Source organism: Aquila chrysaetos, chromosome 1, assembly GCF_900496995.4.
Source record: "Aquila chrysaetos chrysaetos chromosome 1, bAquChr1.4, whole genome shotgun sequence".
Taxonomy (NCBI): Eukaryota; Metazoa; Chordata; class Aves; order Accipitriformes; family Accipitridae; genus Aquila; species Aquila chrysaetos.
In genome coordinates, this window is record NC_044004.1 from 53,827,322 (window position 1) to 53,844,062 (window position 16,741).

The 16,741-nt window shown below is 39.8% G+C and overlaps 1 protein-coding gene across 4 annotated transcripts in view; it reads left to right on the top strand.

The window, feature by feature from the left end:
* BMPR1B (bone morphogenetic protein receptor type 1B) overlaps positions 1-16,741 on the top strand; it is a 259,567-nt gene that overhangs the window by 76,079 nt on the left and 166,747 nt on the right. The window contains exon 1 of one of the 4 annotated variants that reach the window (XM_030023227.1): positions 7,684-7,705. The exons of the other annotated variants lie outside the window; for them this stretch is intronic. The gene's annotated coding sequence lies outside the window, so the exon portion shown is untranslated. Of the gene's footprint in view, positions 1-7,683; positions 7,706-16,741 lie in introns of those variants that run through there. 4 annotated transcript variants of the gene reach the window in all.

Here is a 16,741-nt window from a genome sequence, read left to right on the forward strand (position 1 = left end):
CTTAAGCGCTATATTTGTATGGGCTAAGGGTAGGTAAGGAGCGAGAACCACAGTGGGCTCCATGCAGGAGAAGCTGAAAGGCGCACCTTAGTAGAGAGCCTGAACTGTGGAGTTAGGGGTGCCCTGTGGAAAATGTTTCTCCCTGCAGTGACTGAAGTCCCTTGCTTTTGTCCCTGTGTATATAGCTGAATTATTAGTGTAGCTTCCTGAAGCATCCACTCTAATACCTGTTCTAATGTTGCAACAAACATAACAAGCTTTAGTATGTTTTGCAGAAGGTTAAACAGGTTAGTGAAGAAAGAACAAAACCTTTCTTTTGTTTCCCCCCCCCCAGCGAATTTAAGCAAATAATAATGAGAGTCAGTTAGAAACGAACTGTGTTCCATTTAGTGTATAAATGCTAAATGGAGACTATCACACAGAATCATGACTTGCTAATCATGTATACAAATTACTCGGAAAATGAGATGTGAGGTACAGACTGTATTTCAAAATGTACAGGTTCACGAAATGCCACTGGTGACATTGTTATATACATGAACAATTTTACTGAGTTTTAAGAGACATTGACTAGTTGTTAATATGAAAAGCCCTATTTTCAGTTACTGTTTTCTTTTCTAAGCAGATATTAATGTATTGTTTTTGCTCATGTTTGAGGAAAGCAAAATTTCAGCTGCCACAGCCACATTAAGTTGGTAGGTAGTAGTTCAGGAATGCTGCTATTGGCAGGTGCTCTTGAAAGCTTATTAAGAGAGAAGAGAGTTTGCTACAATCATTAGATTTAATGAACAAAATCTTCCTGGGATTTTGTGCAAATGGTAGATTGTCAAGAGCTATATGAAACCTGTGAGAGATGTGAGAAACAGGTCGTATGGCCTAAAATCAGAGCCACTCTTACAGAATTAGTTTGCTTTTCCTCCAGAGATTAGCACTTAGCAATTCTGGGCTAAATTTCAAGAAGAGCGAACTCTAACCTGTGCATTTTCCCTTCGCTTGTTTTTCTTAACCTGAAAACAGTCTTAAGAGTGTTTTCAATAAAATGCCAGGAAAAATAAAATTAAATTAAATAATCCATTTTCAAGCTTTGGGAACTACTCTTTTCAGTTTGTAAAGAAAGCTAAAAATATGTCCTGTACTCAGCAGGCATTTGAAGGTTTGCTCAAGTTCAGCTTGTGCACCATCAGATATGCCTAGGTATTTTCTGCTTTAGGTGCATGCCCCTGTAGCAGTGCCCTCACCTTCCCAGATGAGTTTGTTCATACATAGCACTCGTGGAACCTGCTCCCGACATAGCAGATGTGCTTCTCTTTGCTTTATAGGATAGGAGAGCTCTAGTCCGCTGCTCTTCTTTCCTTCCATCTCTGTCCAGGAAGAAAACTTTGTCCCAGTGCAAATGTGATTTGTATTTACCACCCAAAAGTTTATTTTTTCTTTTCAGTTATGAAGTTTAAAACTAATATCAGAAAGAATGCTACAATCATAGCTATATGAGCAGCAAGTATGGAAGTGCAATTTAAGAGCAGCTTCAGGAAGCGTACATCAAAGATGTTGTGTTGTCAAAATTTGAACATATTTGAACTATTGAGCTGAAGGCTAATGGTATTGTAGCTGGGCATAGTTTTAGTATGAGAGGTGTGTGTGCATTTTAATATGAATGTTGTTAGTTTGCCTTTTTAAAACTACTGGAATCCCTCCTAGGCTTGAGGTCATGATAAGCTGGACCAGCTGCCAACCGCAGGTCCAGGGAGAGGGACGTGTAGGCCTGGATGCTCAGGGGATCAGGGTCCTACCATGTATTTCAGCATACTCCTGCTGTAGTTTTGATGCAGGTTTTGATTATTTTTACAGTAAAAGTAGCAGCAAAGTAATTTAAAAGCTGCCAGTTGTCCATACGTTTTAAACACATGTTTTTGGTTCCCATCCTTCTGTCTCTTAACAGTTGTTCAGGTGGTACATATAATTTGTATCTGATATCAAGTGTTTTGAGATGCTGAATGTGCTGAGAAAAGGCAAATAACATACTGCTGGCATACAAGGGCTAAGAAATACAGTAAACACATACATATGGGTTTTCAGTTGACTTATTTTAGATGTTACTTGCTGAGACATTCCTGTGGCTATAAGATTTACAACTTCCTTTTCATTAGTGTCTTCTATCCTGCTTGTCAATTTTAAGCTAGAGTTTTTGGAGGTATGATTTTGTTCTTTAATCAACCTGAAGTGTTTGTTTTTTTGGCATTGCACAATTTTCTAGTGCATAAGAATTTGAAAATGAAGTTGAGTAGAAGATTGTTGTATAAGCTACTGTGAGCTGCATTTTTCTGCTTTTGTTGCCCTCTCAGAGAACTCCAAGTCTGTGATCCAGGACATCCTGGGTAGATAAGTAAGGACAAAAATCACTTGGGATGTTTTCACTTATGTAGGTAGTTCTGTTTCAATTGACCTAATATGAAATAGGTGCTATATTTTTGTACAGTTTCTAAAATCGGTAAGCTCCCAGGAGTAAAATGCTTATAGGAGAAAGGAAAACTCTACAGAACAAACTGATGTCCATATCTGTGCTTTCTGAATAGCTTTATCTCAGTGTTTTATCTCTTGGGCTTAAAACTGAAATTCATCAACAACTGAGGAGCTCCTAGCTTGGACTTGCCTGCCTCTTCCCTAACTTTCTTTTTTTGACTGAAATCCCAGAACTGCCAAAGCTACTCTGATTCAGAAGGGCCCTGGGTATAAGAATACCAACTAACACTGTAAAAACCCCACACAATAATTAAAGTAAGTTATGATCTTTTAGTGCTAATTTAGATTTTACATTTGAAAAATTAAAAATTGTGAATGAAATTTGCATTTGAAAAATACTTTTTCCCCCTGAGACATTAACTATTGAAATAGCTGAGTATACAGGCATTCATCGTGAAGTTGGAGAGTCTTAAAGAATTAGAAGAATGAAAAACATAATCTGCTAAACCTTTCAGGGGACCGTGGCACTAAATTAAAATATACAAGGCTCTCATCTGAACTTATTTTCTTAGATATAGAGTTAATTTTTAAATCCAGAGGAAGTCTACGTAAACCCAAGCCAAGTTAATAATACTTGCCTGAAATCTTCCCTAATCGCAAGATTTCTCATCTGGTGTACTTGGAGAACATTTGTGTGGCTCATTCACCTTTGACTCAGTAACACATACATGCATGTTAGCTGAATTTAGCAACATTTTCCCTTTGGGCAATGAGAATGACTGAAAAGAAGTGTTTGATAAAACTATGAGCAACTGAAAAAGTTGAACTGGATTGGAAACTAGTATGTCTTCAATTAGAGGAATCTGCTCTTTCTTTTTCTCAGTCTTGCAATATAGAAACCTTTTTAACCTTCTTTCTTAATATAAGTCATACTGTACTCCATAGAGAATCCTTTTTGCTTTTAGGTAATAAACTTGTAGCAGTGTGAAAAGTATCTTTACACCATTAGGAGTATAGGGTCCGTTCCCAGCAGCAGTTTAGATACTGAGGATACCACTCCTGGGTACAGGTCCACAGACACTCTTTTCAGTGGCAAAAATAATTTTCTGCCTCATTTCCTCCAATTGTGGGTGCTCATTCTTACTACTGAGCTGCTCCTGTAATGGAGGCAGCACAGCTGGTGGCATGGAGCGATGGGCTGGAGATGGGACAGGGCAGGATGCTCCTCAGCCCCATGTTCTCCCTGCAAACCTAGACCCATCTAAAGTGTCATCAACGTGGATTGCTCCCAGCCATGTCTGAAAACCTTTTAGTGCATTTTTAGTTTAAGAGTAGGAATTCTTCTAAATTGGAAAATGCAGCATTTCTCAAGTGAGGTAAGGTTCTTTCTGAAATTTGGCACCACCAGAGAACAGCAGCTCAAAATCTCCCAGGTCTCATGCTCTCATTTTCCGGTGTCTTGAGTTACTGACTTGCACTGTAGCAAATACGTGACTTAAAACGCTTGCTGTAGGCACTTTTCTTTATATCTCGGTACGTTGTCTGATCATATTGATATAAATCAGGCATGCGACTTCTCATCTGGAAAGGTCTGTGATGAAGGTGCGTAGGGACAGTATTTGCAAGTGTTTTAATTAGCGTAGCTGGCAGTATGCCAGCTTTCCTTAAATGGGGCTTGAGCAGGAGGGAGCTGCTTCTAATTTAGGACAATTACAATATGGTTCTAGCATTTGTACCAACCACAACTACTCTCCCCCGCCCCCAAATTTTGATTAATAAAGGAATTTATGTTAGAATTTAACCTCTGAGTGACCCCCTCTCTTTTAATACTAGGCATAGAGATGGCTTCGAATCTTTTTCTTAGCAATTATTTTATTAGGAAGTGTGGTGCTTGTAGGAGTGCTTCATGTGAGGTGGCAGATGCTAACTGTGGTGGCTCTGAGACCCCCCTCTTCCAAAGAGGTTTTCTTATTTTCAAGGAGGGCCAGGTTTTAGCAGATGTTGTAATAGGAGCAAGACTTCTTCAATATTGTGGCCTGTCTTGTTTGAGGAGGGTAGGCATTTAATGAAGGAATAATTTCATGGATGGCTGCATCAATGGGCAGATATTATACAATTCAAAAAGATAATCTGTTCCAATAAAAAAAAATTAATGTTGCAGGACTTGCGAGCATTATTGTCTCCCTAGAGGTAGTATTAATTAAGAGGCTAAACCCACGTGCAAGGTCAGACATTTTTTCCACTTGGAGAGCTTGTTGGAATAAATTGATTTTTGTCTGAATCTGTCTTTTACTCATGTATCTTGTTAAGTGTATTAAGTCAGAAGTGGCCTGTGAACAGCGAAGCATCTAATTCCTTTTTCCTGTTTTTGTGAGCAATAGTCATCTATGGAGAGCGTACTGAACACTTTGGCTGCAGTAAAATTAAATATAAAAGGAAAGCCAGTCATATTTTGTGTATTATTAGCAAGGTCTACTAGTGCTCATACTTTTTGTATTTTCAGGACTGTTTTGTCACTTATATGTTACTACTTCTGCGTGCGTTCATGTCCCTGGACTTCACCGCCTTTCATTCAGTATATTTGTTTAAGGCAAGATAATTCTTGCACCATGCCTTTCACCTGCCCCTCTCTTATTTAAAAGGTAGCCAGGTTTTGGCCTTTAGACCAGAAATCAAATGGATTGTGTTCCCTAAAATTGGACAATTTCTGCTAGCTACTGAATCAGGATGGAAAGATTCAATAAATAAATAAATTCAGAGGTATTAGAAAAGTCCAGTTTTGCCAAATGTTGAGCACATTTTGTGAGCCCAGTGCCCTCAAATCCCTTGACATTTATAACAATTAAATCAGTTAACTCTTTACTTAACAGCATGCCAGAAGAATATGTTAAGAATATATGTAGAAAGGTTGTTGAGGTTTCATTATTTGCAGGAAAGCAGAAAATAAGGCTTCTTTTTTTGTAGTGCCTTCCACTTGAGGCTAATTGTAAAAATAAAGGAAAAATTAAATCTGACTTTTTTTTTGTTCTCCCAGAAATCAACAGTGAATTGTATTTTCCTCGGATGTTTCAGGATTATTCAGTCTTTACAGAATTAAAAAGCAAAATATTTAGTAATGGCAGGAAGAAGCAGATTTTGCAGCCTTCTTGGGTTTTGTTTGTGATGTCTGAAATTTTCTCATTGTTTTAAGTGTTCCATAATATTTTGTTTTCCTATAAAAACACTTGCTTTCATATTTCATCAAGTATGGCAGTTTTTGCACTGGGAACCATTTATTTTGGTGCAAACATCATAATCCACACATTTGAAGTGATGAATTTTGTTAAATCAATATTTAGAAAATAGTTGCTCTTAGCAGGAGGTCCTCTTTAATATGTGAATTATAAACTGGGAGGTCTCTTTTCTGCTCCAAATTTTTTCTCAAATGTATTTAATCCATAAGATTAAAAGGTGAAAATGAATTCTTTGTACGTTGCTGAAACTTGAGAGCACAGTCAAGGAATGAAATTATCCAGAGTTTTGGCAGTACCATGAATTCAATAATTTGCTTTTTGTAAAGTATTCATACAGTACCCTCTTTATCTTTAATGATTCCTCATGAGAGATTTCAGTTTTGAATGTGTATTGTTTCTCATGATTTATGTCAAAGTGCGAAACCACTACTTGATGTTTTGGACCAGAGAAATTCTGTAGAGAAGATATGCTGAAAGTTCCCCTGTGTGCTCATGTGGTGGAGAAATACTGACAGATTGGACAAGGTGGCTTTTGTAAGGCTCAGTTTGTGTGAACTGCAGTGATGGTGAATGGACAAACCTCAACTGGACACAAAGTGCACTGAGAAAGGCAGTGAATGGTTTTCTGGGTTCGAGCTTTTTTTTATGAGATGATGATACAGGACAAGGACTGCTGCCTTTTCAGTAATTTGGGTTGTAATCTTTGGGCCATCCTATAGCTAATTGAGATGTTATTTGCAGGAGTGTAACCAAAATTCAGAACTGTTACATGAGAGCTTCAGTGCTAGTTTCACGTTTGTTTGTGAACCTTCAAGGTTGCAAAGTAGTCTGCATAAAAAAAAAAAAAACAAACAGGTTGTCATTGAATTCAGGAAGTGAAAAGGAATATTCCATCTGCTATAAAGGTTAGTGTATATATAAAGATGGTATTTACGCAAGAGCAGTAACTGCTCATCAGTGAAACAGGTTAGGTGATAACAGTAATTAGTCAAGCTCCTCATCTATAGTAAACTGTCACATACAGAGGTAAATGTGGACCATGAAGAAATGGCTACATATTGCTTGCTCAGCAAACCACAACTAATTTTCAAGATACCTGGACAGGCAACTTTTTCCTCTGTCATTGGGATACCAGGTGGTATCAAGATCATCTGAGTCTTTTTGTTTTCCATAAAGAATTTTCTCATTCCTCACGTATTCATTCCTCACAGACCTTCTTCATTATTAACTGTATTGGAGCTAGTAGTAGATTATGTCTGTGTCACACTGGCTTAAAGGGATTTGGCGTTTTACTTCGTGCGGGGCAAAGGTTCCATGTGTAAGTGTCGCTTCATTGACACTGGAGCTTTTCTGTATTTTTTTTGGCAGTAGTTTGGTGTCATTAATTCCATCAGTTGGCGACAGGGATGTTACTCTTGTCCTAGAAGATGAAATTTTGCTGGAATTTCTGAAAGTAATGTTTCCAGCTCCTGATGCAGGCAGTAGAATTGAACAAACAGAAGCACAGCCTGGCAAGCTGTTTATCCTGTATGTGATCCAGCAGGCATTATGCAAACTTTGACAAACCCTGTGTGGTTTTGATAGAAGAGAAAGTAGTGAAGTGCTCTAGCAACTCTGACCCTCCTCCTTAATCTAGTTGTACAGTTTGTTCCTACAGCTAAATTTCTCAAGCCATGCAGTATTTTATTTCTGATCTTTATGCTGCCACCTGTCTTCCCATCTGTTTTTGAGGTCTTCTCCTCCTGTGTTTTTTTTCTTATCAATAGTGCCCCTTTCCAAGCTGTATTTCCCTGAGATCAATTGCTCATTTTAGCTGGGTTTTTTCCCCTAAGTGTCTTGGGGATTTTTGTTGTTGCTGATTTTTTTTTTTTTCCTCTGGCTTCATATCACTCATGCGCTACCAAAGCAAACTTGACATTCAAGTAGGATAATGTTATCAGTTTCATGTTGTACTGTACTGGACACATTCTACTTCATTCTCCTCCTGTCAGCAACAGCAAGTCAAGCAGTCTGTAAGTATTAAAGACAATACAGTAAATGAAAGAGGAGAATGGTGTGTCTTTTTCTTCTTTATTTGTATAAATAAAACTTCTTCACTATTGATGCAATGTTAATGTTAACTTTCTTTTGTAGAGATTAAAAATACAGCTGTTGCCTAAAGGTTCTTAGCTTTTATCTTCAATTGCCTTTTTTTTTTTTTTTTTTGGTATCATTTGTACAGTTAAAGAAAGTAAGACCAGAAGGGTGTGTTGAAAAGGTTGTCTGATCCTCCTGTATATCACTAGCCATTGTACTTCTTGTACTTACCCTGTATTAAGACAGTAAATTTTACATGACTAACACAAATTTGTACTTTGCCGTTGTATATATTCTGGAAATGTTTCTGATTCTTAATCTCTTGGTATCAAGAGCTGAAGAATCCAACGTGACTGGCTTTGGTAATTTAGATCATTGATTAATTACCCTTTCCAGAACTTTGGTCTACAGCTGAGTTTTGGGGTTTTTTTATGCTTTCCTTAGATGAAGTAAGGTTCGTGGTTTTTTCCAATGGAGGTACTTGGAAACTGCAGTAAAGTCTGTTCTCAGAGCTCCTCTGTAAGTTTAAACAAGTTGAACTTTTAGTTGCTTACTACAAATCTTTTTTTGTGTTCTCTCCAGTTTAAAAATGTCATTTAAAGGTGGGCCACAAAATTTTAAGCTGATTTTGATATTAGCAATGCTGCATGGAGAAACAGTTCAACTTGGTGTTAAATACTACTGGGCTAATACATGTTCTTGCAGAGCCTCGATACAGATGTTGCAAGTAGGGTCCAGTTCTACGTTGGCGATGACTCCGAGATCAGCCAGTTTTTTGAACATGTGCTTATTGGTTATTTTTAGCGTCAAAATTTTTAATCAGAATTTTGGGTAGTACAAAGTGAAATGCCTCAAATATTGATGTGCATCATTTGTAAGCCCTTATTTAATCAGATAAATTTGGTATACTCATCAGAGGATGAAACCTACTTTGTTTCACTAGATCTATTTTCCATAAATCCATGACATCTGGCACTAATTTAATAGCTGTTCATTGGTTCTGTATCAAATGAATCCCCTGAAAATATTTCCTTTCCTTGTCTGGATTGATGTTGGATTATAAATGGCCTGTAAGTTACTTGGGTTGTCCTTCTTTGAATGTTGACACAATATGAACTGTCCTCCAGGTTTTTTGAATGTCCTTGGTATCATAGACCTTATTAAAAGCTACTAATGGAGCAGAGATCACTTTATCCAACCAAGCCTGTTAGGATTTATGCCACATGCTGTGAGAGTCTGTTTATTCGCAGTGAGAAATGAACAGGTGGTACCTCATCTTAGTGTGGTAGCCCTGTACTATCTTGCTGTTCTGGTACAGTGTACAATGAAGGACTATCACTGCACGATTAGAATGGTGCCTTCTTTCTTTATGTAATCTATGTGTTAGAAACTTAATGTGTTTTCTGCATTGTTGTTAGATCATGTCCATCTTGTAAATAATCATTGTGCCCAGTACCCTTGAAAAAGACCTTACTATCCTTAGCATTACTAAGCGTGATCTTTTTTTTCATTTTTAGCTTCACTATTTTGACTTCCTGTAATTCGTCTAAGCCCCACCTAGAAATCAGGAGGGGTTGGTGTCCCAGCCCTGGATCTGGAACCCTTGCCCACGTGCTTGCTGCACAGGGAACAAACCAGGCCCCCACGTCCCAACCTGTGAGTGCTTCTGGTCTTCTGCTTCTCGGTCATCAGTCTGAGAAGGAGGAAGCTGTACCTGTAACATGAAATACCCTCCTTCCCATCCAAACCCAACCAACCCACTCTCCCCTTTGCCCACTCTGTTTTCCCAAACATTACAACTTTCCACGTGACTGTCATACAAATCATCCCAGCAGGTTTCAGGAGCAATAAGTAAACTTTAGGGGCATAGGAGTAATTGGTTACAAAAGCGGTTTTCTAATTAGAATAGATGGCTACTTCTTTTTCTTTTAAACTGGCATTCCTCCGGACAGTGAGCACCAGCCATGAATACTGATAACTGAAACCAAGTAATTTTCCAGAACATGATCTGGTTTTAATGTTACAGACCAAATCTAGCGGTGTCCTAAGCACCACATGCTGTGAGCCTCTGGATCCTGAGGAATACAGACATTATCTGTGCTTGCCATCTCGGGACAGGCTTTTAAACGATAAACTTGGTGTTGAGCAGCGCTTACTCGGACCTGCAACCGAAGGCCAGCCACTGGTTTCTGTGGACCCATGTCTGACTCCTAATGCTCCATCTATCCCAACTGTTTCATCCTAAACTTACTGCTGAAGGTGTCAGACTTCTGGTTTAACTCCTTCATGATACAGTTAAATGTATGCAGAGAAACAGACCCTTTTACAAGGCTTACACTCTTACTTTAGTAGCATGAGAAATGTGGATCACTTTAAAAAGAGACAACACCCCAAATTCAGTGACTTTTTTGCTTAACTCTTTGTTCTTTCTTTTGGTAGTCCCTGTTGGGGTCCATCACTGTTTGTCCTGAGCGGGTCTCTCCTTACCTTATTAGGATTTATCCTGAGTTAGTGAAGTTGATTGTCTCCTTTTATCTTACTTACTTTTAAAATAATCTTTCAAGCGGTCCTCTAAACAGTCCCAGCAGCTGACCTGAGCCTTCTGCCAGTAAACTGTGTTGCCACAGGACCTTTCTTTGTAATGCTTTGGCTGCATCGCTCTCTTGCCCAGGTGCCATAAGATCAAATTCCTGATTAGCAAGCACCCAGTAACACAAAGTAATTTAAAAATTAGAAGGGTAGCAGTAGCTGTTGGGGAGTATCTTAGGAAAAGGAAATATTTACCGGGTTTTTTTTTGTCCTCTGTGGGAGCAAAGCTCACCTAGGTACAGGTTTTGCAATCGCAGGAAACAGAGATAGTCCATTTCAAGAAAAATAAAGGTTTTGTATCTTTGAACACTTCTCAGTGTCTTGTGCTTTTGCCAGCATGACAGTTTGTCAGCCCCCTTTTCTTCAGTGCTAAAATTCTTGACGTTAGAGATTTTGCCTTCTGATGTATCTTAAGGAAATCTTTGAAGTAAGGTACATTAGCATATAAACTCTGGAACTCTTTGGTTGCGCTTGGGTCAGGGTAATAAATGTTTATTCAGGTGCCCTGTCTTAGGAAGCGAGTGTTTTCTGCCTTGTCACAATACATTAACTATTGTGCCATATTTTTGTTAAAACACTTGTCATATTTTTCAGACCTGGGCTTATTATTTCTAATTTCTGTTCTCCCAAATTATAGATCTTGAATGTTCTTTTGATCTTGCTGGCTTTAAGTCAGAATGAAAGTGTTCCTCATGTGCATATGAATGTTTCCCTCCCTTGGGGAAGTCCTCGCTGACTGGTAGAGGAAATGAAAACGGATCAATCGTCTGTCACTTAACGGTGTTAAAGATGCTGTGAGCTTTATCTCTTACTGATTCTGATAAAATGCTTGTTCCAGCTGCATGGCAAGCATCCACATTTGGTAGCTGGTGTCTAATAAGTCACGTTTTTGTAGGGCTGGCCATATGGCCTGTACCTGGACAGTGAATCTGAAGTGCTCTAAATACTATGAATTTACTGTATGTTGATGAATTGTGCAGTTGTTTGGCACACATACAATAAATCTGATATGTAGATTTTTTTTGATTAATTGCATGTACATAAGCCACCTGTGCAGCGATTGTGCATTAAGTAAGGTACAAGAGCCGTTCTCTAGGACAAATGGCCAAAAGTGTATTTTCTGTTGGAAGAAAAAAAAAAAAAAAAAAAAAAGTGTTTTGGAAAATGAGAACACATTTAAACTAGCCAGAATGTGCGATAACTTCATTTTTTTGTAAGCAGAAAGAGTATGAACAGAATGATACTGTATGCAAACAGACGTTTTAAAGGTATATTTTCTTAGAGAGTTTACTAGGGACAAATGACTTTTCCTATGTTTTGTATGCATGGTTTTTTATAGGATTTACTTTGGGGTTTTAATAAAATTAAATTGTGCTGGGGAAAATCAGCATAAGAATGGTCCAGAATAGGAAGTCTGTAGGATTTGTGCACATGTCAGAGGGACTCTGTCATTTGCTTTTCCTGGTTCTGCTGCATATAAGCACTCATTTGCAATATTGCATTAATGTAGGGGTTTGGAGTGAATTATAAAAGCAGTGGATAACAGCTTGCTTTGGCTGTAAAGCTGCACTCTCATATTTTTGGCAGTAGGTAAAAAGGGCTGATTAGGAGAATCTATTTCCTGTATGTTCAAATATAAACCAGATACTCAGTCATGAAAAAGTCATTCACTGTTTTCCAAAGACTGGTTGGGCTTGGTTTTTTTTTTTGCCAATGTGAAATGGTAGTTCGAGTGGAAAACTGGGCAATGTGTTAGACCTTACACACAAAACAAGCATCAAGAAAAGGTGATTGTATTAATTCTTTCCTTCCTTCCTTCCTTCCTCTGTGGATTCTGATTGTTTCTGGCTTTAAACAGATGAGATTCCCTGATGACCACGTTAGTGCTTTTAATCTTTCAAAGCAGGAGTGAAAGTGTAATTACTGTACATGAGTATCAAACAGACTTCAGTTCAAGCAGAGGTTTTAATGTTCCAGGTTTCATATCATTTTTAGAAATGAAGATCTAATCTGTAGCAGCGGGTGTTCCATATTCTGACTGTTGATGCTTGTGCTTTTTTTGTGGTTATACCTTTGAATATTTACAGTATCATTCATATTTAGATATGAGAGATCAGCTTTTTTCCAGGTCCAGTGTGTAAGGGCTCCTCACTGGTGGTGGTCTTCTCTTGGCCTGCTTAGAGCCGCTGCTGTTTTTTCCTCAGGCTGGTCAAGGGATGGCTGCTCTGAGTAGCTAGGGGAGGCTGTGGAGAACTTAAGTAAACAGGCAAGAAGTATATTCTGGGTGCCAGTCAACTACACAGTGATGGTCACATTCTGCCCCTCACGTTGTTCTGGTGAATTACGTAAGGGGGTTTTAGATGACGTGGTAGGTAAAGTCTCATAAGCACAGGCCTATATATCCAGGGAATCTGTTTCCTAATGAGGCTCCTTGAAGCAGAAGTGCCTCGATGCTCCCTGCAGTCCTGCAGCCTTTTTTCCAGGCTGGGATCCTGAGTATTCAGTGTAGCTGACCGGCAGGTGCCCGTACAGTGGAGAAGCTGCACCCTGTACCACTGGGGTCCGGGAGCAGGAGCAAAGCAGGAGTCAGGGCTGCTCCGTAACCGTGGGCTGGGCTGCTGGCTTCATCCCCATACTTATTTCTGTAATACTCTTCAGAGCGGGGGTCCTGCCTTCCCTCTTGTCTGGAAATGAGTAATACTCGGCACTGCAGGTGACGGTAGCAGAAACCTGCAGAGCTTTTGCTTAAAGAGAAGGGTCGTGACATTTGTATGTAATGGAAGAAAGAAGAGGTAGAAAGACCCTCGGTGTTGCACATATCCCTCCTTGAGACAGCCTCGGACTGCCTTCCGTCTAGAGGGAGTTATAACTGATAGTCCTTTACCTAAGAATAACTCACTAAGGGCACCTTCAATGGTACTGTCCCAGTGGCAGCCACGTATCCCCGTTAGATCCGTGGTGCCTTCCCAGAGCATGTAGACCAGGAGGATTGCCCTGCCATTCTGTCTTACTGATGGGCTTCTAACTGGCTAACCTACTCACCTTGCCTCTGATGGTCTAACGCACAAAAAAAGGAGAAAAAAGTGATCTGTTATTGTTATATCAATGTTTCCTGCTGCATGAACTGTGCCTTGACATCGCAAACTTCTTTACAGAAAACGGCGTCCCAGAAGCTGGGGGTGAGGTTTGGGGTTATGGGAGCCTTTACACTCACACTGGCTGTGGTGCCTTACGGGAGCTGAACTCTTTATACTGGTGTATGCAGCTCCTGAAACTTTTTCCAACACAGGCCCGCTGTTTCCATTAAAGGATTTTATGGGGCTCCCTACACATCATATCTTGCACAGCTTACCATATTGGCTATTAAAAGTGGCTTTGAATACAATGCCAGGGCCCCCCAGTAGCAGCTTTATGGGCTGCTGGCGAGCTGGGAAGCCCCAGTTGGCTATCCCTGTGCTAGCGGAGCCCCTGCACCAGCATTTCCAGCTAAAATGGTGAAATATCTGTTTTGTCTAGTTTAATTAAATATGGCTTCCGTGCTGAATAAAGCAGGGAGCATTGCAGAGTGCCTCAAGCTCTTCCAGAAGTGCCATCTCCTTTTCGAAGGAAAAACCAGTTGTAATGGAACTCCAACGCCTAATACCTCTCTGTACTGCACCATCAGTGCCTGCATAAAGCTTTTTCACTTAGGCCCTAAAAATGAAAACAAAAGCTTCATCATCAAGGTAGCTTCTATTTCTTTCAGGATCTCTGGCATAAAATTATTTTTTCTTGCCTCCTGTATTGTGGAGTTGGTAAAAGCTGCAAATCCAGATATTCTGTGGGGAAATCTGGCACTCATTGCATATGCATTGATTTATATATGAGCGCTCCTGCATGGGACTCCTAAACTCATCAGTGCTCCTGGATCATTAGATGTGAAATAACATGCTCAGAACATTTTTGCCGTTATTTTTGAGAGCCAGGTAGACACCGCAGCCTGTAGCAGCCGATGGCGGCTTGGAGGCAGGGTGCTGGCGGGCAGCAGTGGGCAGCAGCCTTAACACCACCTTACCTTACCTGTCTGTGGGTGCTGCCTGCCCGTGGGGGCAAGCTGTGTCCTGGCGCTCACAGCATGCTGTTGAAGTGCAGAGTGACCTCCGGCAGCCTTAGGATGAATCCAGCTTTTTTTAGGGTAGGTGTAAGGGAAAGGGTGTCCCGCTCAAACATAAAAAGGTTTCTTGTGAGCAGCAGTGTTGCGTTACGAGGCGTGTATGGACAGATAATGCAGCTTGGCCTGGTTTTCTGCTGCCTCTGTAGTTACTTCAGTGTGCACGGGGAGAACGAGTGTGTAAAACCTGAGCATCTTATCGCATACTAATTTTAAAAGTGATGAAAGGATGTACCAGCAAGTGATGAATCAGGCACTTAAAGCACAGCACAGCTTGGTTTTTTAGCAGTGAGAGGGGCTGAATAATAAGTGTTTTTGTTCTGGAGGCTAAATGTTAAAATATGAGGGGACTAAAGCTGAATGTTATATAAAAACACAGCATTTTTTTCCCTCAATGAACACAGAGTTAAAATTCAGCTGCTTAGTAAACCCCATTTAAACATTAGAGCACTGAAGAAACAAACACTAGATAAGCTTCTAATACAATAACAACACAGTCTGGCTTCTTTTAAAGGAAGAAAAACACTCTAAAGATTATATGCAGGTAGGAAACATATGAAACTTCGTAAAACAGAAGTTTGGTGCTCTGTTTAACTTAGGTCTGAAGACGAAAAGCCTCAGGGAGGAGACAGGAGAGTTTGAGTACGAGCAACTCTAGATCTAACCAGGCTGCATCACCAAAGAAAATTTGGGAATTGGTAGTACAGCTTTGAAAAGACACTGCCAAGGTAAATTCTTTTCAGTGTAATTAGTAAAGAAGGAAGAAAGTGTTCTGTTGTTTCATTCTCACCATCTGCCAGTGTTGTATTTCTATTTTATAAGAATTTTCTACTTTACGTGGCTGCAGTTGATATTTGGAGGGAGGAAAATACAGAAAATAAAAGACAGCATTGGACGGGGAAGGGGTGAACTTTAAGGATAGGGCTGGAACACATGTGTATCCTTTCAATGTGTGGGAAAAGCCAGGCAGGATTCAGCGGTTTGAGTTGGACCCAATACTGTGTTTTGAATAGCTTGCCCATAGCAAACCAGTTGATAATGGTCTCTGCTTTTGGTTAGTGCTTGTCCTCCGGATCCCAATAGCATGTCGTAGTGCACTTCCAGATGTGATTTCCCAGGGTGATTCAAAGGCTCAAAATACTTCAGTGAGTCACAAAGCAGGGTGTCAGTAGCCATGCTTTTCAGGATTGTTATGTTCAGGCAAGAGCCCAGAGAGGAGGATGTAAAAGGCTACCCTGCAGTTTGATTGCAAAACTGTTGGCTCCACATTCTCGTGAAGTCTGTGTATGAGTATGGCTGGAGGCTGACATCTTATAGCTCTGTCATGTCTACATGTTTTCCAACATCTTTTTTACACAAAGACTACAGGGAACATCAGCCAACACGTGGCTTGTGTTGTTTTTGCATTATTATTGTTAGGATTTTGTATGTTGACTAATCTGTTATTGCTGTCGTGTATCACTGAAACAAAATGTGGCCTTATTTTGACAGGGAAATGTATGTCCTGTGACACAACTGCATTGTGATATATTGTACTGCCTTGTTAGTTTGATATTTTCTATTAATGTGAATGGGAAGAGGAGAGCAGAGTAGGGGAGCAGAAGAATAAGAGATGTTCATCTGGCCATGAATTTTTCCTCCCTTGAAATGCTCTCATGTCCTCTACCAATTAGTCGCCTTCCCTGTACTACGTGATGTGCTTGCCCACTCAGAGTTTAGCTGGCAGTTCAGACGCAGTTTGTTCCCGCTGAAAAATCACTGCAAGCAAAGCAGCTCCACCACTCTTTCTGGGCTGCCCTGTGGGTCGCTTGGCTGCCAGGCTTGGGAAATAGGCGTGTGTTCTGGGTTTAGCCAGAATATAACGATCCAGGCATTTTCAAGTAAGTGTGATCCTGCTTATTTTCAAGTTACCAGGTTTATTTGGAAAACTTTATATAGATTACTTCAGATGGTTTTGAGGTTTTTTGTGATGATTTTTGATGGGAAGGAATTCAAATTTTATGTTCACTGCCAGATTTGCTGAGTTTTCATGATGCAGGTAATTTATGGACTTTACTGGAGATGGAGATTTATGGAAGCAAAAATTTATGCAATTAGATACTTTAGTGTATTTCTGTTTAACTTTTACAGAAAAAAAAATCACAGAAGTTATTTGAACAGTTGATAAAAGTTTTATGGTGATATGACTCTCTTGTGATTTCCCAGTCATTAGTTTCACTGTTACTGCATTCTT